Genomic DNA, 22,254 nt, shown 5'->3' on the forward strand with positions numbered 1-22,254 from the left:
TTTCTACCCCGAAGCATTTGTACTGCTGTTCCCTCTGCTTGGAATGTTCTTTCTCCATATCCCTACTTCACATGGCCATTTCCGCTGCTATGTGTTACTAAAACTCTTGACTTAGCTGATATCCTTTTGTGATATATACTTCTCTTTGTTCACCATCCAATCCATCCTCTACCTACTGCCACCAGAGTGATCTGTCTAAAGCACAAATCTGATCAGGTCCTTCCCATACTATAAGTCTTTCACTGGCTACTACTGCCTATAAGAAGAATTATACTCTCCAGCCTTAATAATCTGATTCTAACACTTCTTTTAGCTTGCTCTGCCCCCATTTCTCAACCGCCACTTTTTTTTTTTTAAGATTTATTTACTTATTTAGAGAGAGAGAGAGAGAGAGAGAGAGAGTGAGTGTGGGGGGAAAGGGTAGAGGGTGAAGGAGAAGGAGAAACAGACTCCTGGCTGAGTGGAGAGCCGGATGCAGGGCTTGATCTCATAACCCTGAGATCCAGACCTGAGCCAAAATCAAGAGTCGGACACTTAAGCTTATCTAACTGAGTGACCCAGGTGCCCCTCAACCTCCACTTTATAATCCAGGCACACCAGCCCATTCCTCCCCCTTACCTTCGACACACTTCTAGCTCTTTTCCTTGTTTCAAAAGTATATTCCACCTGCCATGCTCTCACTCTTCTCCCAGGGAAGTACTACACAAGGAATTCATAGTAAGAATATAAATGTGAACAGTATTCATGAAAGAAGAAAGACAAACCAAGTGCCCAAAGAGAAGACTTTGGATACGTAAGAGGAGGAGAGGGGGCTCTCCAGACAGGGCAACACTTGACAAGTCAGAGAAGTGGCAGTGTGGTTCCTGCAGGCATCACTCTTGAGATGTGCTGAGGTGACTGGAGAATGGAAAGTGGAGAGATGTGAAAACGAGAACAGGGAGGTGGCATGACTGAGGTCCAATTATATACTCCAAGCAGAGGTGTGGGACAGGGGCTTGAATGGATAAGCGTTCTTCAGAATATCATAGGAATTAAAATGTATACGTAAAATCTCTGACATGGTATTGGGCATAGAAGTTTCCCTCAACTTGCAGGAGTTAAAATTAACAATAAAGATTGCAGTTTGTGATCAAGGAAACCACGAAAGCACTTTTCCTACTGGAGCAGATGGGAAATGTCTGTCCCAAGACAACCACCTCCAAACCCAAATCCAAGGCCTGTTTATGGATTTGATGAAATTACTTCTGGAAGTCTACTTTTTCCCAAATAAATCTGGTTCTAGTTTTAATTAAACTAACACACTTTCAGGATAGTCTTAATGGATTTTGTTCTTTCTGGGACAGTTATAGGTTTGCAAACATAACATGCAAATGATGATATTAAGCATGATTTATAATTTGCTTGAAATATACTCATGACCCAGTGAGTGAGTTTAGCTGTGCCATGTGCCCTTTCACTGCAGTCTAAAATAGGTTAGTCCAGCCTTATATCTTGTGACAGAAGAGTAAAGATGTAGATTTAACTCCAAACTACTGCATTGTAAACGTCTTTAAGATTTAAATGTAAGAGGTGGTGATAGTCCTTCAGTGATAAAATCTCACATGTAAAGAACTCAAGTCATCGCAAATGGTATGTCTTATTGTATTGAAGGACATTTCCCGTGAACCATGTAGTATACAGAAGTATAATACAAGTGCTGGTGGTGTGTCTGGAATGTCTACAATAGAGTCCCACTACAGCCTTCAGACTTTAGAGACTTGTAAATCCCCAGGATGTGACTATCATTTTTTTAAAGAAGCTGACTTTACAGTTCCCTTGAGTACTATGATTTCTGCATTACAAAGAGTGACCTACCAAGTGAAATTAAAATCTTTTAAAATGCTTAGTGGGGTGGGTGCGTGGTTCCGGAGAGCCGCAAAAGAAAAACTTGCCCTGGGCGCCTGGGTGGCTCATTCGTTAAGCGGCTGCCTTCGGCTCAGGTCATGATCCCAGGGTCCTGGGATCGAGCCCCACATCAGGCTCCCCACTCTGCGGGAAGCCTGCTTCTCCCTCTCCCACTCCCCCTGCTTGTGTTCCTGCTCTCGCTATGTCTCTCTCTGTCAAATAAATAAATAAAATCTTTAAAAAAAAAAAAAAAGAAAAACTTGCCCTGCTAACAGACTATTGGGACTTTGGATATCAATGATGATTTTTGTCACTTGTCATTTGTCATCTTTGTCAGCCACAAAGATGACAAATAAATGCACCGTGATAGCTCAAGTCCTTGGATAAAGGTTTCTGAGGGGACAATGAAACTGTAAAGAAACAAGACAGGCTGATACTATTGTGAACTTTTTGAAGTATATAGGCTTTCATTGAATTCCTCCTAAGCTGTCTTCTGTGTGTTGGACTGTCGGTCATTCATACAGCATCCTTCTCTTGCTAACTCAAGTTTATAGAAACTTTGTGCAGCAGGACCGGCTATCTAATTCTCAGGACCCAGTATAATAAAATAATGCAGGTCTCTTTGTTCCTAAGTAAGGAATTTCAGCAGGGTGACAGCAGAGCATTACACCAGGCGTGGGGTCTTCTAAGGACAGAGCTTGGGGAAGCTGTGCAGGTTGCATGCCCCGGAAACTGGCTCTGATCTACAGATAAACGGCAATAAGAGAGGACCCAGACTCACCCATTCACACCTGAGCTGCCAGAGGATATTCAGTAGTTTAATTAAGTGTCCACTAGCACTTAACCAAGGCCACCTTCCGAATTCTTTAAACTGCATTCCAATTTCTTCCGGCCAATAAGCACTGTTTCTTTCTAATTATAAAAATTAATTCAGTCATACTTGGGGAAAAATGTACTATTTTGCTCTTTATTACTTCTGTGCAAGGGAGGACTGCCATGAATGTTTTTGTATTTATTGAGAACTGTTCTAGATGCTGCAATACATCAGTGAACAAAGTAAGGCCTTTGATCTTATTAGCATATATTCTAATGTGAAGTTTTCCTACTTCAGCAAAGACCTCTGCAATTTTTTTCTTAAAGAATCTGTAACTAGAAGGGCTTTTTCTTGAAATAATCATGCTTTTGGTTTTGATGAGCTTCATTCCAGTTAGGCAAAAATAGAAATAATTTTTTGAGGAAAAAAGTGATGATTTAAAGCAATATGACTTCGTAAATACCCTTTAATTAATTTATATCATTTAATAAGTTTAATGCATAAGGACCAAGGAACTTCATTATCATTTCTATTTAATTGATAACTTTGTTCTTATATCATCCTTTTGTTGTTACCTTCCTGTGACTTATGTCCAAGGGTTGAGTCAGTTTCCCTGTTTGTCATTATGTCCATCTTTCCATAGTGACCATATACAAAGAGACAAGAATCAGACAATAAAGGAATAAATCTATACAACTTCTTTTTATGACAACATCAAATTTTTCTTCCCTTTTCTCTCTTCATTATTTCTCCCTTTTTATAAAATGTAGCCTCACTGTTTCATTTGTTGTTTGGTTTGGAAGTAGGTCTGCCCATAGTTTTACATTGAGGATGCTCATTATGTACAGAATTTTCATGAGTCGCAATGACTTTGCAATGATTTTATTAGAGAGAGAGGCTCTATTGGGGTCAAGTGGGGTTTCTTTTCCTATCATATATCTTCTGCTTGCAGCAGTCCTATTGAGTTTGGTCAACAGAAAAATACTGAACCTGTCAAACTAATAATTTTTATTTCAGATACATTGAAACTTCACTCTCTTAGAAGTATTGCATCTTTTTTTCTCATTATCAAACTCTATATTCTGTGTTGCTAAAAAGATGAATGAGTGTTACGGAATATCAAGAGTAGACAGATATGTTACAGTTTAATTTTTGACTCCTAAAAGTGTTTGAAGTTTCAAGGTCTGCAAAAGCAAAGAAATACCTGTCTGGCTACTTACATGCTCATTTCAGTAAATAATTTGTCCTTAGAATTTGTGACATTTCCTATCAGACATGTGAGAAACAACCTCAATTCCTATAGCATTTGACTTCAGACTTGACCGTGTGGTTTATGCCCATCTTGTTTCCTGCAAGGATAACCCAGGAATTCATTTTTAATAAAGAACCCATTTAACTTTCTGTTAAAGAACTACAAATAGCCCCCAGAAAGCATGCTGACCACAGTCTGAAAATATGAAATGTCCTTTGGAGGGTTTTGGGTGTGGATGAGAGACACATTTTCATATTATTCAGTATGTCATCATCAAGTAATGTTTACAAACCCCAGCACCCTGGGGATGTGTGTAAGGTTTAGCAAGCAGATATTAGCAGTCAAGGAAAAGTTATGAGTGCTGCCTGAAAATAGTCCCACTGCCTCTCAGTTACATACAAGACTGTCTGAGATCTCTTCTTTTCATTGTGTGTAATTTGCCTGGTTTAGAGGACAGTTAATCCAAAGACAAATTTGGAAATAGCTGAAAGAAATCCTTCATAAATGGCCATCCAAGAATCTCAGCTGTTTCTTTCTAATTATATTTTTATATTTTTATGACTTTTTTCTACTGAGAAATATCTAGCTGTGGGCACTCCAAGAATACTATTTAAAATGATTCCTTGTACTTGATTTAACGTAATGTTGTTTGGTATTTTCTTTGATCCAGATCCTTCATCCTACCTCTCCACTTCTCTGAGTCTAAAATTATTGCAAACACTAATTGAATCACATAGCAACTCCAAAAACATATTAACTTCAAATTCTGAGAACTGACAAATCCTTTTAGTTGAAATAGTTGAATAAAGTGAGTCTTTTGTCTTGATGTACTGATATTTAGAGAGCAAATCTTCCTCCCTTCTAGAAAAGTATAAAAGTTTTTGAGCCTGGTTGAAGTGGTCTTTCCAGAAAGACTAGTTAGAACTTTTGGACTCGTTTTAAGGTGGGCAAACAAAAATTTAAAAATAACTTGAGTAATATTGCCATTTTAATGGAAGATCAGACTCATAAAAATACTTATATAAGGCTCACATAAAAATAAATGGACAACCAATGGGTACTTTTACTTCCAAAAGAGTTTTGTTGTAAAGAGTAATTCTGATTGGAACTTAATTTATTTTCTTGGGTTCTTAATTTATATATGAAAAAATTTCAGAGATAGTATAATTTAGCAACAGATCTAAGGTTTTAAGTGAGGATCATTCCATGCTGAAAAATCACCATTGTTTTCAACAGCAAAATTTGTATTGAAAGAGCAGTTATTTAGGATATGGATGGTAATGACCTCTTTTTTCCCCTAATACTTTCTATGTTAAAATATTGTGAATCTTTAGCTCTTGTAACAGAAAGAAAGTTAGAGAAGAGAGAAATCAAACTCAAAGTAGTCGGATATACCAATGGAACAGGATGCAAAATCTCAAAATGTACTTTATTACATATGGTAATTTAGTATATAACAGTATTTAGCATATGAGACTAAATTAGTTATTGTTGTTAATCTCTTCCTGTGCCTAATTTATAAGTCAAACTTTAGCATAGGTATGCACATACAGGGAAAAACAGTGTATATAGGGCTCGGTACTAACCATGCTTGTTCGAGGAAAATCTTTTCTTGTGTTACTGAGCTTGAACCATCTGCTGAGACTTCTCTTTTTCCTGTTATCAATTCTTACTATGCATATGTACTTGGTGGCACAATTTAGAATGTGGGGGGGAGGGGAATTGTGATTTTATTAAAAAAATTAAAAGTCTGCTGAACCAAGGTTTGTAGTAAACTTTGAAGGGTTCGTATCAGTTTACCATTGGTACAACTTGATTTAAGCCTAACAAACTCACAAGTGTAAATGTTTCTTTGATGTTATGACCCTCATAACATCTGTTCTGATGCATTCAGAGCAATGAATCTGAATGAATGCAGAATAGGTAAATTCAAGTTCCCATTAAATGCACTGTTTATAAGTAAATGATTAGTGGTTAAAGAAAATGTTTTACCTTTCAGGTGCTTGGAAAAAAAAAATGTGTGAATGTAGGTTATTGCATTTTGTGGGGGAGGGAGTTCATGGAATCCAAAACATTTCCAGATCACAAAAATGTTCCTTTGATCCAAAATGACTGGGTTTCAAAAGTGAATTGATTCTGGCTCAAGAGTAAACATTCCAAGGAATGTGGTCTTGTGCCTGTTGATGCCCAAACTCTGACATCAACTTCATCTTGATACCAAGGGGATAGTAGATTTTTCAGTAATGGAAAGCACACTCATCTATGGCTTGCTGAGAGGGCTCTGCATTTCTAATTGGTTCAAAGCCACAGTTATCCAAGACTTACCCACCTCGGGCTCAGCACTGCTGGCCTAACACCAGAAGCCTCGACTGTTTGGTGAGTTGGTGGCAGGGCTGAGGCCCTAACTACCTGTCTATTCAGTGAAACACTAGGGAGACTGGCTTAGGAATAGGAGGTGAAATTCAGGCTCTGAAAAGCCATGCAGGCCTACTTCATGGTTTCTTTCCTTATCCCTATTGATTTATGTCCATCTGCTAGTGAGTGGGGTAAAAAAAAAAAAAAAAAAAGACATTGTTTTGGCCACCAGATATTTTTAGCTTTCTGGATGTAGAAAGCTTTCCTTTCCTCATAAAGTAGAGCAGGGGGCAGGGTTGGGGGAGAAGTATAGCTAGGTGTGAATGAGTACATAGATCCTATAGATGTAGTCATTAGATCAGCATGGGTCCCAGATAGCCAGCTTCAGAAATCATTATGGTGAAAGCAGAAGTCTTATCTTAGTAAACTCTTGTTTTTCTGATTCTGGCCTCTCTTTCTTCCCTTTGCTATAATTGGAAGAGCTTTACTATTGTGCTCAAACTTACATTTTCCTCTGCCTGACATGCAGGTGGAAATCCAATTAATAAAAATTAATTTGATGGGGGAAAAAACTGGTTTTATGCCTAAAAATGGGAAAAAATGTAAATGTAAGGGAAACAGGCTTATAAAAAAAACTATTTTAGCTCTGCTGTAATGCACATTGGAAAATATGATGGGCTGGATTATTCAAGGAAAAATCTCTAAGCCAATTATTTAAATGTGGACAGTGGTTGACAAGATTGATTTCTGGTTAATAATGTCAGAGGTTATTCCCAAGATTCAATGGATAAACTGAATATTAGCTTTAAAAACCATTTAAATGTCAGATTTGCACAACAGGGATTTTGACAACCAACACTATATTTGCTCTTTCCTTGAGAGAACAGATGTAATTTGCCATGTCCTTGGGGCAGGTAAGGAGGCCTCTGGTCTCTTTCAATTCAATATGGTGAAAAGGTTACCTGAATCACTTTAGCCAGAAAGTTCACCAAGGCCAGTCTTAGGAGTAGACACAATTGGTGATTAACAATGTCATGTAATTCTAGGATTGTCCAAAAGGATTCAGTTTGCCTTTGCTTCTTCTTGCCCAATTCCTGATGCCTGAAATCGCATTACCCGAGCTTTACCCAGTTTGCTTAAAACTTTGATTTTTGTCAAAATCAAATAACCGTTGAAAGATGAACACTTAAATCTGTGATCTAGCCTGTATACTGGTATTTCTCAGAGGTCTGCAAACCCAGGGGAATTCTCACACCACTGTATTCTTATTTTTGCGGTCATGTAGGATTTTAGTGTTATAAAGTCAAAACTCTTTTGCACTGGTAATTGACATCCATTTATTTGGAAGGAAGTGAGAATTTTTTTCTTTTAGGGAGAGTTCTTATGTTTTCCAAGTTTAGAAACACAGAGCTGCATGCCAGTGTCACTGGATGGTCTGACTATAGGTTTTGTTGGGAGGGAGAGGAAGGTGTCAGGGAGAAAAACTGTGCAAGAATGAAACGGCAGTGAAGACATATGTCCCTTCTTTGGTGCTGCACACACGATGGCCTTTGAGATAGAGCTATGTTCTCTGACTGCTACAGACAGTGGGCCAAGAGCAAATGGAAAGCCAAGCTGGGAGTGAAACCAGGAATACAGGCAGGACAAAGCGGGGGAACTGAAGGTAGGAATGGAGCCATCATGGGAGGCCTGGAAGCAGATCCTTGGCATTGTCTTTCCTTTAAAAAAATCATCAATGCTGTCTCCCTTTGAGCAAGCTGTTTATCTTGGGAGCTCTGCATAGCCAGTTGAATGGAATGTGGGGCCAAGAAAACGGAGAAGCTGAAGCACCAAAGATTGTGTCACTCATCCAAGATCACACAGGAAGGTAACGTAATGTCAGAGTTGACAAACCACAGAGTTTTCCTGGCTTCTTACTCACAGCTTTGGCCCTCAGATGCTTCACTGTCCTCAGTTCCATCTCAAACATGAACTCTGTGACCCAGGATTATCTGATCAGACCTAAAAGGAAGGGTTTCACACTTTTAAATGGTCTTACTTTAATTCTCCCTACCTCTCACTTCCTTGCAGAGGAAGGAAGTCTTATTCTTCTATTTCATTGTGGGTTTTTTTTCCTTGTAAGGGTGGAAATATTGTATAAACCATCTTTGTCTTCAAACTTTAAATAGAGATCATAACTGAACAGGTGTATCAGGACCCTCCTTTTTCCCCGTTCCAACACACAGGAAGGATGGCCTTCAGGAAAGACCTTGACTCTTCATTTCTGCCTACAGTGATTCTTAACTTGTAAGCCATTGACACCTTAGGCCATCTAATGGAGCCTATGGACTCTTTCTCCGGATAATGTTTCAAAATGTTTAAAATAAAACACAAAGAATTATACATAATCACAAAGGAAACCAATTATATTGAAGTATAATTTTCGAACCATTAAAACACCAAATTTTTGATGAAGCCATATATGTGGAGACTCTGCATCAATATTTAAATCATAAGACATAGTGGCAAATAGAACCATTATCGCAATTTCAAAATGGCATGAGAGTAAGTGATAAATGGAGATTTCTGTAACTACTGCAATGTGATAAAAGAGTATCTGTGATTTCTGTTATTGATGAGTCATAGGAACAGTCACTATGGTTTGTTGCTTACATTCATAAATGAAGGCAATGATAAATTTCAGTTTGAGTTTAGTGAAAATAAAGATGTCTTTTTTTTTTTTTAAATCCAAGTTCACAGACTCTCTGAATTCTGTCCAAGGACCCCAGATTGAGAACCCCTGGCCTCAGAAGATTTGATGTTATATTGGACTTGATAAATTTTCTTTTTATCAAGACAGGCTTGTGTATGGAAGGTTCAACTAAATTTTTAAATCCTTCCTCCCAAATTCTTTCCCTAAATTTTAATTTTTCATTTGCAAAGTTATACCTAAGCAACCTTTGATATCATGCCAGGAAAGTGGCAAGATTGATTCCAGTCGTAACTTTATTTCCCTCTATTCTCTTGATGTGTTAAACATCAGAGAGGCTGAAATTGGTGTTGCTGCCTCAGCCAAGGTAACTAAATGGCCTCTGTTTTGGGGGCTCGATTCCCTACTTCCTCTGGCAACTCTTTAAGCAAGGGAGTGGATATAACACACCGTTCCCACATGTTTATGTAGTTTTTCTTCAAAGGACTTCTTAAAACAGATGTTGCCTTTCCATAAGAGAAACCTCTGGATGCTTCCATAGAAAGCAGATCGTGCTGTTTCTGACTGCATTTGGGGGAACAAAATCTAATTCTACTGATGTTGGTTTTTCCACTGGAATTCTTGGCTACCGTGTACATAGGTATGAGCATATGCCCACCTAATTTCATTTTCAGTCTTCCCAAGAATCTATTTTGAGTATATTTACTCTACACTTCTTTTTTTTCTTTTTTTTATTAAGTTATGTTAATCACCATACATTACATCATTAGTTTTTGATGTTTACACTTCTATTCTAACCATTCCTATGAATCCAAATGTTGTGTCACTCATTTACTCATGCTTTATGAGAAGAGTTCTCTTATTGGGGGACATTGTCCTTGATGCCATGCCTGCCACTGTGGGAATCACAGGCAGAGGAAAAAACTCCAAGGAATATAAGTAAATGGATTCTTGACTTGTGTAACTATGCAAAGTTGTTCCTAAGGAATCAAGAATTTTACATACTTAACAAATACAATGCTTCCTACAATTATGTATCAAAAACTAAACCACTTCACCAGAATATATACCTTGCACCTAAATTGGATGTTGTTATTGTTTAATTAAAAGTATACTACAAAAAAAAATAAAAGTATACTACATTTTCTTTTAACCTTGTCTCTAAGTCAGTGTTGTTCTTCACCACGGATATGGGTGTTGCTTCCTGTGGTATGTATTAACCCAGCTCTCATCTCGGTGTCTTTGTGCTGTGACTTACATGCTCTTGACATTCAGAAACAATATGTCCCATTGTTCCACACTACTATTAGTTGGCCAACACTGAGAGACTTGCCAGAGCTCTGCTGGTAAGTGCTTAACAACAGGCTCTCCAGGGGAAATAAAGGCCAAATTTATAGCATTTGCCAATTTTTGTGGTGTATCCTCCCACCATGGATGATTTCAGGCTGCCAGAATGACCTCAGTGAACACAGAGTTGGGAAAAGATGAACACGGGCACAAGTGAGCCAGGGCAAACCAGCTCCAGCACCTCGTTCTGGATTCACTATTCCCTGTGGCTGAGAGCTCTCCCCCCCACCCCACATCTTTTTGTTCACATTCAATCCATACAGCAACACCAGAGAGAGGTGGGGGTGGGGGAAGAGAGAGATGGGGGTGGGGGGTGGAGAGAGAGAGAGATGCTCTGTCTCTTGAAGCTAATTTCTGGCACTGCAGTTTTGGTAACAGCATCATATGGCTTCATCATAGGCAAATTTATGTTCTGTTTTAGTGTTGTTCATTACTGCCGATGTCACCTACTAAATGACTCCAGAAGCTAAATGTGACATCTGTTAGAGATGCAATTCTTACACCTACATCGATCCAAGTCTCACACCAGCCTTTTGTAGGCCACACATGTTCCTATTAACTAGGGAAGCCATAAAAAATTTCTTCTGATAAAGCAGGATCCGTGGCTCCTTTTTGGTATTCATGAAAATATTATCTAGAAGGAGATATTCTTCAAGCAGGAAAACTTCATCTTTAAAATAGTTTCAGTACAGTAGAATCTTATTAGGTGAAATCAGGGCGCATTATGTCTACATAACTTTCCCAACCTACCAAAACCGTTGAAAGGAAAATGGTGTTGATATAGCATAGACTTACAGTGGCTCCAAATGCTCACGACCTTCTTTCCTAAATGCTTGTAAACTCTCTATTCTAAAATTATAAAAAGGATGCTGGCCAATGGCTTCTTTCTATTCCTTCTTTGGAAACTGGGATTGTCAGGGACTCCATGGTTGTCACCCAATCATCCCATTTTTTCTCATTAACAAAACACTGTCCCAGATCCTAAATTCTAATTATATATTGTATATTGAGATACAATTCACATACCATACAATTCACCTATTTAGAGTGTGCGGTTCAGTGGTTTTTAATACATTCACAGCATTGTACAGCCATCAGCACCATCAATTTTAGAACATTTTTACCATCCCTATAAGAAACCCTGTACCTGTTAGCAGTCATTTCCCATCCTCCCCTCCCTACAGGCCCAGGAGACCACTAATCCTGTCTCTACAAATTTCGCTTTTCTGGACATTTCATGTCAATGCAATAATACAATGTGTGGTCTTTTGTGACTGGTTTCTTTCACTTAGCATAATGTTTTCAAAATTCATCCAAGTAGTACCACGTATCAGTACTTCATTCCTTTTTGCAAAATGATCCACAAAAATTTTCTCCCATTCTATAGGTTGTCTTTCATCTTCCTTGAAATTCCTTGGAGTTTTTAATTTTGATGAAGTCCAATTAAAAAAACATTTTCTTTTGTTGCTTGTGCTTTGTGTCATTTCTAAAAATCCATTACCTAATCCAAGGTCATGAAGACTTATGCCTGTGTTTTCTTTTGACAGTTTTATAGATTTAGCTCTTACATTTAGGTCTCTGATTCATTTCATGTTATTTTTTTACATAGTGTGAGGGTGGTCAACTTCATTCTTTTGTATGCAGATGTCCAACTGTCCCAGAACCCTTGGTGAAGAGGTTAGTCTTTCCCCATTAGATTGTCTTGGCACTCTCGTTGGAAATCAAGGGACCACTGAGTCAAATCTTGATTTAACTTAGTGGGACTTAAGAAACTCCAGGGTCAACACTTAGGTGACTAACAGCAAGTTAACTTTATTGCCAGTTCTCCAGATATCATTGAAGTTTATTTGAATCTGTATACCACAAAGGGAGGAGTTGTATATCCATGTCAGCCAGAAAAAGAGCTCTAATGGAGTGACCCAGGACATTGTAGTTGACCTTGTTCTCTTTAGCATTTTATTGATGCCTTGAATGGGGATACATGCTTATTAAACATTCAAAGAACTCAAAGCTTAAAAGAAAGTTATTCAATACTATATGTAATGGAATTAAAATTCAAAGTACTCTTCATAGTCCAGACAATGAGATTGAAATGAACAAAATGAAGGCAACCTGAGATAAATAGGAACACTTAGTTTCAAAAATTAATTATATAAGTATTGGGTACTGGAGACCTGCCTGGAAGTTTCAGGTAATAGAATTATAGGTCTTAGATTTGGGGATTGATAGTCCCACTGTAGTCTGCATTAGTTCCTCCGTATGTTCAGGGAGACCCTTACCCAGGCCCTAAAATCCCCTTGATACCACCATGTAAAAACTTGGCAAGAAGCTTATGTAGCTAATAGGTTCTTAACTACTATTTCTGGGCAAAGTACACCAAGGCCTAAGTGCTCCTAATAAGAAAAGGATATACATATATATCTGTATACATACACACATACATATACACTATATACACATGTGCACACATATGCATACGTATACACACGTAGATAGATAAATAGATGAATTATTCAGTTTCTAAAAATGCTTTGTTCCATGTTTTCATTTTGTTCAATAATTATATGTCTAAAAGTTGTTGGTGGCTAATAGTCTCTCTCTGTATATTTCATTTGCTTACTTGTTGAAAGATGTGTGTGTTTTCTATGTACAGATTAGGGAGAAATTTTATAACCCACATAAAGTTGAAAAAGAGTAAAATAAAAGCTTTTATTAGAAAGTAGTGTGAGGTATGAATTTCTACTCTAAATAAGACTATCAGAGAAACCATTCTTTTCATCTCTCCCTAAGACCACCATCATCCCAGGATAGTTGTATGGTGTTTCTTTAACCTGGAATAAGATCCTGGGCATCCCCATTCTATCTTGTGACCCTTCAGTAATATTGGGGATCTGAAACTTTAGTAGTCGAAGACCCTAAACCTTTAGTCAAATGGTCCAGATTCAGTGTAGCTAACTCTAACTTTGTTGTTAATAGGGCTTGAAGGGAAAATAGAGCTGTGAGCATCCCTGCCTCTTGTATCCTTTAGCTTAACTAGAATATATTGTTCAATTCTAAGTGCAAAGATACCAGAGTAATACTAACAAACTAGGGAACACTGAGGGAAGGCAAAAGAGACTGTTAGAGATATAGAAGCATGTGAGATGAGGAATGTTAGGAAAAAAAATGAAATGGTCTACTGTGGAGAAGAAGAGATTAAAGAAGATATGATGGTTATATTCAAATATTAAAGCAGCTATCATGTTTTATAGAGGGATATGTAAATCTTTTCTTTCTAACTGTGGACATAAATACCAGGAAGAGAATGTATTATATTTTTACCCAGACTAATAAAGAATATTCTAGCAACTGTTGTATGACCAAAGAAAGGTCTACCTTGTAAGGGATGAACACCATCTCTGAGCCCTCTAAAGCAAAAATTGGAAGTGCACATTTTGGAGAATCTATGAAAGAGATGGGGGAAAAGATAAGGCAAGCTCCCTTTCAAATATAAATGTCTATAATTCTCTGTCTTTTACTGCCATAAAGCTATAAGCACTTGGCTCTAAGCATAGGTTTTCTTGTTCTCAATAACTCAAGGGACCCAATGGTAGTGTTATACTCTGCTCTGCCCAAAGATAGAGAGCTGGGCATCTCTTTTCTCAACTAGCCACAGCCCATATCATATATCACTTCTCTCCACAATGATATAAAAAAGCTTATTCATCCCCCCCAACACATTTTTTTTTTAATTAGCAGAACATCTGGTCTTTGGGTTTGCATTACATTCATTGGAGAAGCCCATTCCATTTTTATAAAAAATTAGATCACACTTTTAGGTTTTCCACCCTTGTTGTTTCTTCAAAGTACCGTTGAGCCTATGCATGAGAATGAGTCCCTCAAAGCATCCATTTGTTGGCAGGAGGTAAACGTTGGGTGGGCCAAATACCTGCTTCTTCTTGGAAGGTGTTACTGCATGAGAGCAAAATGCCACTATAGAATGTCTTTTTTGTTTTAATTATATACCAGTTAGTCTAGACCAACAATGCCAAATATAGTAGTAATGCCTGTGTCAAAATATTCATATTCTGAATGACCAGTCTCATGTATATCCTCATTATAAATAGAATATAAAGAAGAATACACCCATTCTTTCCGATCCCTGGGCTTATTTCAATTTAAACAAGGAAATCTGCGATCTTACAGTATTGGAGTGTAAGTGGTGGCTATAGACACACACAAACACACACACATTTTTGGCAATGTTTTTTCATTGTTTTTTAAAATTTGAGATGCCAGGCTTCATAGATTGATAAATTGTAAAATAATTCTTATCTTTTCCTTTTTTCATGCCCCCTAGCCCTTCTCTTAAACATGCTACACAGAATGTTAGTACAGATTAACAGCAAGACAGAAGAAACTCTACCTATTTTTCAGTGCTGTCATCATGAAAATATAACAGTATGTGTTGTATTTCTGATGGCAGAATCAATATTGGTGCATGTCCTTCACATGATTTGGTTGAAAGGGGAATGTCAGTTTGTTACCTTTCCCTATCACACTCACACAAAAACATTGAGTAAGAGACATTTTTACATCGTTCAACCAATGAGACGAGGAAAGTTGGCATGTCCTAGGCAATTAATCACAAAGGATGGGTAAAAGTTTAGATAAAAGGTCCAAATGATTTCTTCCTTCAATCTGAAAACAGCTTCTGCAGAAATATTTATAATCCATAAGGCAAGAACCAGAAAGGAGATTATGCTTTGAAATACGGGAGTATGAACATGCATCATCAGTTTATGGTTCCTCTTAAAAAAGAAAATATTTTTGAAAACCCTTGGGAGAGCAGTAAGGTAAGGGACAAGATACGAATTCTCATCCCAGCACTGGTAATACCTAGTTCTCTGATGTGGAACATGTTTCTTAACCTCATGGAGTCTTAGTTTTTTCACCTGTGAGACATCCTAAATGTTACAGTGTACGATTATTGAGAAGATTTTATAAGTTAATATCTATAAAGTATTTGGCATAATTTTAGACTCTGTAGGTATTTGCCTATCTTCAGCTAACAGAAATAAATCTTTGATTTAAAAATAAATTAGAATTCAATCTCTTGTTTTTTGACTTTTTATGGTTGACTATATCATTTTTAAAGGTAGCACGTGCATTTGTGATTCAAAATAAAAATATTTTTATATTTATATATTTATAATATAATTTATATTTATATTTTGAGAGGGCTATATATTTATAAGTATATACACATATTAATAAACACACATATAATTCATTTAATAAATGGAAAAATAGTACCACTCAATAACTATTGAAGACCTTCCCATGAATGTCTTTTTTTTGTATTGAAATCTAATTGACACACAGTGTTATGTTCATTTCAAGTGTATAACATAGTGATTCAACAATTCCATGCATTATGCTATGCTCACTGTAAGTATAGTTACCATCTGCCAACATACAACATTATTACAATATTATTGACTGTATTCCCTTATGCTGTACTTTTCATCCCCATGACTTATTTATTTTATAACTGGAATTCTGTACCTCTTAATCCCCTTCACCTATTTCTCCTATCCCCAACACCCTCCTCTTTGGCAAACACTAGCATGAATGTCTTTTAATGACCCCGAATTATCACATCACAAACGCGATGAGTTTGGACTGTGAAGTGCAAAATTTCATACCATAAGCTCCACAGTCCCACTGGAGGCACGGAAAGCTCACGTCCTGCTCCATATGGTGGACAGCCTTCCCCGGCAGCTCACTTGGAAAGGGTAACATTGGCACTTCTGCAAAGTGGCCATTAGGAAGCTTTTGCTTTGCTGACAGGGAGTGTATCTGGATGAGTTTCAATTTTAAGTGATCCCAAGCTAGTCCATAGGATCTAAAAAGCTGGTAAATGTTCAGCAGGATAAATGGGTGTAGCTTTGTAGAAAGAATGTTGGAAACAGACAGAGCTAGCTTAGGAGACTGGAGGTCTTACGAGTTGTTCACTATGGAAGGAATTGTTTAATTTCTCTGAATTTCCATTCTTTTATCTATCCATAAGTGCCAGATTATTTGCCCAAAATAAAAAGAATACCCCTTATTTTAACACTTCTCTCTTTGCACAGACTTCACATTAAGTCAGGAAGGGCTCTTCCCATCAGTGTTTCTGACCTCCTGTTTTGGATCAGCATAAATATTACCTCTTTAGAGAGGCCTTCCCTGACCTGCCCTATTATTTTCTGTCTCATATTACTTGTCATAATTGAAAATCGTTTGTTTGGTTTAATTGCAATTTGCTCAGCTATCTCACTGAAATATAGGTTCACTGAGGGACTGTAGCTCTCTTGCTCACTGCCATATTCTGAATGCTCAGTAAAATGCCTGATAGCATTCAGTAAAGAGTGTTGCACAGATAAGTTAATATTTGGGGGGTTGTTGCCCAACTTCGATAAGATAATTTATGACATACTCTAAGTTCCCGATACAGTAAATCTTTAAAGATTATCTTTAGGGGCAGAATTGGTGCAAGATAATCGAATTCAATATGTTAAAATAGCTATATGTGTGTTGTAGAAGCAAAGAATGGCCAGGCCACTATCCACGTGTAGTCCGTCATTGCTGACTCACTAAAGGGCCAACTTACGGAGGAAAATCCCCTCAAGCAGACAAGATGCCTCCTATTTAAAGATATCCCCAGCTTTAGAAGCACCAGGAGGCACTTTTGAAGTTTCCATTTGCTAGAGACAAACCGGGACAAGATGTTACCCTGAGCGTTTACTCAGAGAGAGCATTTTCTCACTCCATTTGCAGTATGGCAAAGTTGTCATTACAAACGTGATCATGCCTCCTTGACACAAGTCTAAGATAGGTGAGCTTTTCCTCTCACATTTTCTTGGGGCAAATAAAGTTGTTTCAATGGGCCTAGTCTTTATTTTCAGTAAAAACTGCTATAATTTAAAACCCACTGGAAAAGAGTCGTTAAGCTATTGAAGGATGCTTCTACTCTATTTTTCCAATTGATGACTCCACTCCAGGTCTCTTTAAATAAATCCAAGCAGATTATGGGAGAGAGGAGGGTTCTGCAGATGTCTTCTTAAAATAGGAAAAAAGCCAGTAAAAACTAATGATCTAACAACAAACAGCTGCCAATTCTGTGTCACTGAGTCATCTTCTATTGGGAAGTGTTTGGATTTCATTAGGCTTTTAAGTGCCGCGGTCTGATTTATTATTTTCATTTTTATTTTCTTAGTGGGTTGTCATGAAACTTCACATCATTAATATGAAGAATAAAGTGCCAAATAAGCTATAATTTCCTAGATGAGTACAGTAATGATGATAATAATAATCACTGAAGGCTCTCACATTTATTTATATCAACTGAACTCCAAGATGGTACAAAAATCATCCTTTAGAATATTTAATCACCTTCCTACTTCATCTTCCAATCTCTGCTCTCATTCTGATCTCTTGTAGCTTTTTTTTTTTTTCCTTGTGATACTCAACCCACAACCAACATCTAGGCTCAGCCTTCTTCCTAACATTGTTCAAATCAGTACATTCCTCTTCATTTTTTGATGGGAGTTTTCTGTACAATATTTACTGTGCCATCTCTAAGGATACCATCGTGAAAATCACAAGTAACTTCTGACAAGGGATTAAATACAGTTACATGGAGAAAATAAAGTAAGGCTGCTTATTTCAGGACACTGGTCAAATGGAAAGTTTTAAGTACTACTTGAGTTTTTGTATGTTTTTTCTAATTAGGAAAGTTATTATCTCCTATATGTGTCCAATTAATATATGCTACTGGTTCTTCTAATGGTCAGGCATTTATGTTTGTACACGTCTACTTTCTCAGTGATAAAAGATGCTACTAAAGTAAATTGTTTCACAGTTTTGGGGAAATCCTCTATAAAGTCTTTTTGCCCATGAATAAAGACCCCAAGAGAAATGTGTTGTACCTGATAATCTAAACAGCCTAATTAATTACCATCTCATTTCTCAGGAGTTGAAACACTTAGATTATGTTTTTTTCATTTTTGTTTTTGGTATGTAGCAATATAAATACTGGATAAATAACTTCAGAAAATATTGAAACATAAATTCATTGAAATCTCAATCCTTTATCAGCAAAGGCAATCTGATTCAGGTGAATGTTTAGGCAAGTACTTTCTTGAAACTCTGACCCAAAGTAAGAAATAGATAACATAGACATCGATACGCACAAGCACACACATCATGGCAGTAACTAAGGTTTCATGAAATCATACCCTCATTGGATATGAGAGGTGAGTGTGCTTGTCATGGTAAAGGTATAATAAAGGTTGAAGCAGAGTGGAGGAAGGTGGTAGGAGATGAGCTCAGAGGCATGAAGGAACCCAGGTCATAGAGGGTCTTGTAGGATTTCAGCTCCTATTCTAAGCATGTAATGAAAGCTTCTGTGAGATTTTTAGCTAAGGAGTGACATACTAGGACTTGGTTTCAATAGGATCATTCCGATGGCTGTGTCATGAATAGGCTGTAAGGGGCTAAGTGTGGAAGCTAAGACAAGAGCTAGGAGCCAATTTGATAATGTGGATGAGGAATGATGGTGGTGGGACCAGGGCAGTGGTGGTGAAATGGGTAAAGAAGAAACCAAAACAGTCTGTTTCTGCGTATATTGTGAAGGTAGAGCCACCTTGAGAGATTGAATGTGTGATGTGAGAAAAAGGCATACGAGTCAAGGACAACTGCTAGGTTAGCCTGAGCAACCTGACAGATGAGGTGTTATTTACTGAGTTTGGAAAGATAAAAGAAGAACATATTTAGGGGAAGAAAACAGTACAGTTTACATTTGAGCTGCCTATTGGACATCAACTAAAGATAACTCATCGAAGGCTGGAAATACTAGTCTCAGATTCATGAGTAAGGACCTGGCTGGGTGTATACATTTGGGAGTTGTCAAAATATGTTGATATTAAAGAACTGGTACTAGGAATCCCCAGTCACCAAAGGAGTCAACATTAACTAAGAAGGAAAAGATCTTGGTTTGAATTTCTCCTAAAAATAACCCTCAACAAGGACTTAAATGAACACAATTTAACTGAAAGGTGGGACCCCAGAAAGCACAGGTAAGGAAGTGGGGAAAGGAAAACAAGGAAAGAAGAAAAAAACAAATTAAAGGAATAAAGGGTGTGTTTATAAGCTGGTTGCCACCAAGGACAACTGGAGTTCAGTTCCACTGGGGACCCTCCGAGGGACTGTATAGAACACCCTTCAGAATTGGCCTTGCCAAGGAGACAAGAATCTGCAGTATTTATTAAGCAATTCCTGTCTTCATTCATTGAGGATGTTGCTGAGGGCTTTAAATCCCTGGACCTTCAAAGCCCAAGGAGCTGGAGAAAGTCCTTAGGCAGAGGAGCAGAGAGATGAACCCAAGGACATGGGGCAGAGCATCAAAGGGTTTGTCTCCAGGTCTGAAGACTGAGGCCTGTTTAGAGACTCAGAACATGAGGAGGCTCCAGCAAAGGAGACTCAGAAGGAGGGGCCAGTGATAGGAGGAAAACTAAAAGAGTTGTGGTGACTGAAGTCAAGGAAGGCAAGTCCAGAAGGGAATGGTATTAAGTCCCAGTCATTGGGTTTTGCATCACAGGATTTGAGAACCATTTCACTGGAGTGGGCCAGGATGAAAACCTAATAGGATTACATTCAAGAGAAGAGAGAAGTTGGAAACAAATAACTAGTTTGGAAAACTGATTGGAAGATTGTTGTAAAGAGGAGTAGAGAAAGGAGAAGGAGGCTGGAGAGGTTGCAGGATGTTCTTACTGTGAAAGCCACACTAGGGTGGAATGAAAAGGAGAGAGCTGATATATGTTGAGATTTCTGGCATAACGAAGAGGCAAGTATCCTTTGGTTTGGCAATGTCAACAATATAGAAGTCTACATATAGGGTCTGTGGCTATAGGCCCTGCATGCGTTTTGCTGATCACCTTCTCTCCTTCCTAACCTAGAGGATGGATAGGATCAAAATCATATTTAAAACTACCCTTAGAGATTTTGTTTTTTAAAAAATGTCATTTCAATGTGTAGTAACTAAAGAGTTTGATTAACAGTCATTGTGCTGATAAATTGACTTGGCAGAGATAAAGATTATCCTTATCCTATGCAAAAGATATATTAAAAGCACATAGAATATTTCATATCGACTTAAAAATAAAACAACTGTGGCCTGTGCATGTGTTTATATGTGTGTGCATATGGCTGTGTGTGAAATGACAATTTTATCGAATATGGTTAAATAAATTCCAAAAGACATTTAGTATTATTAACCTTCTTCTTTCTCCCATGTTATTCATTGTCTGTATGCTTCTCATGTCTGTTAATTGATTTTACAAATTTATCACGTCTGATGACTCTGGAGCTGCTTAACAATAATTTGACATATCAGAAAGAAATTCTGCTCATGAGCCCTTGATGATAAGGTAGCATTGACATGTGGGTGTTTATGTTGTAGAACAAATGGAAAGTAGTGACATTACAAATCTTATAGATTGGAACAAAATTGTTATGAGCTTGTACAAAACATAAGGGAGAAAAAGTTGCTTAGAAAAAAAGCAAAGCCAAGACACTCTCCATTCAAAAGCTATATTCCATGTAATTTTCCTTTAAAATGGCAATTTTCTTTTATACTGTATCTGAATGAGGAACTTTTATAATACATTTATTTCATAAATATTTAGGTTTTTATAACAGACAAAACTTTCAAATACCATTCATAGTGAATTTTCATATATATGTAAAAATAATGTTCAACACCAAGCATGTCTAACAGTGATCTGACAAGGTGATTCAAGTTCATCTTTGGAAAACAGTCACAAAAAGACGAGTCAATTCACTCTTCAGTTTGAAACCTAATGGAACTAGATATTTTTATGCAGAAAAGATACAAAAACAAAATTGAAGTTGTGGTCATACCACAGATGAGTGCCTTCCAGTATAATGTTTATATTGAAAAATTAAACATTAGCCAGCATGCAGATGTGAGACATCAACACTGTGTGTGTGTATGTGTGAGTGTGTGTGTGTGTGCATGCATGCACGCACCTGTGTAAAACTAGTTGGAATGGTACACAATAAATAATAGTCATTTTCAGAAAATAAATCACCATATGAAGTTATAAGAAATAATGTATTAATTTAAAACATGATTCCATTTTTCTTTAAAAATATTTGGGTAGTACTGAAGGTATTTTTTTTCCTCTGGGGGGAACATAGTCTCCCACTAAAAGTCTGTCTTACATTAACCATTTTGTCTAGTTAGAGCTGGCCCAAAGACCCAGTAGCTGACATGCATTCATGAGGTCAGTGAGCAGGAATGCATGTGAGGACATTGTTTTAAATGGTGGAGAGAAGCAGGGCCCCTATCTTTACATTCATGTCAAGGGGGGCAGCCACTGCCTAGATCCAGGTGACTTCTTCCAAGAAGGAATGCACAAAATTTCCCAATTTTTAAAGAGAAGCCCCTTCCCCCCTCTCCAAATTTGAGTTTTCATGTGAAATACCTTAATTTTAAATTATGGTTCAGTTTATAGAAGACATTTTGCAGTCAGTCCATACAAACCATGTCCAAAGAGTAGATTTCAGCCCCAGGCAGCCAGGGTGCAAACTGTGCCCCATGCAGACCATACAAAGGCAACACGGCAAGCTTTGGGCCTGATTTTACATCTTATATTTCTTGTGAACTGCTATAGATTCTTAAATGTACAGAAGGCATTCTTTATTAGCAGGTTTAAGAAACATAATTTAATGGTTAATTAGAAGTCATACATGTAAAAGCCTGGGAAAGAACACAGAGGAGTCTTCTGGAGCGCTGGAAATGTTTTAGATCTTGGTGACCTGGGCCATGGCACAAGTGTATCCATATATAAAAAGTCATTGAGCTTA

The sequence above is a fragment of the Halichoerus grypus genome, chromosome 4 (assembly GCF_964656455.1).
Source record: "Halichoerus grypus chromosome 4, mHalGry1.hap1.1, whole genome shotgun sequence".
NCBI classification, from domain to species: Eukaryota; Metazoa; Chordata; class Mammalia; order Carnivora; family Phocidae; genus Halichoerus; species Halichoerus grypus.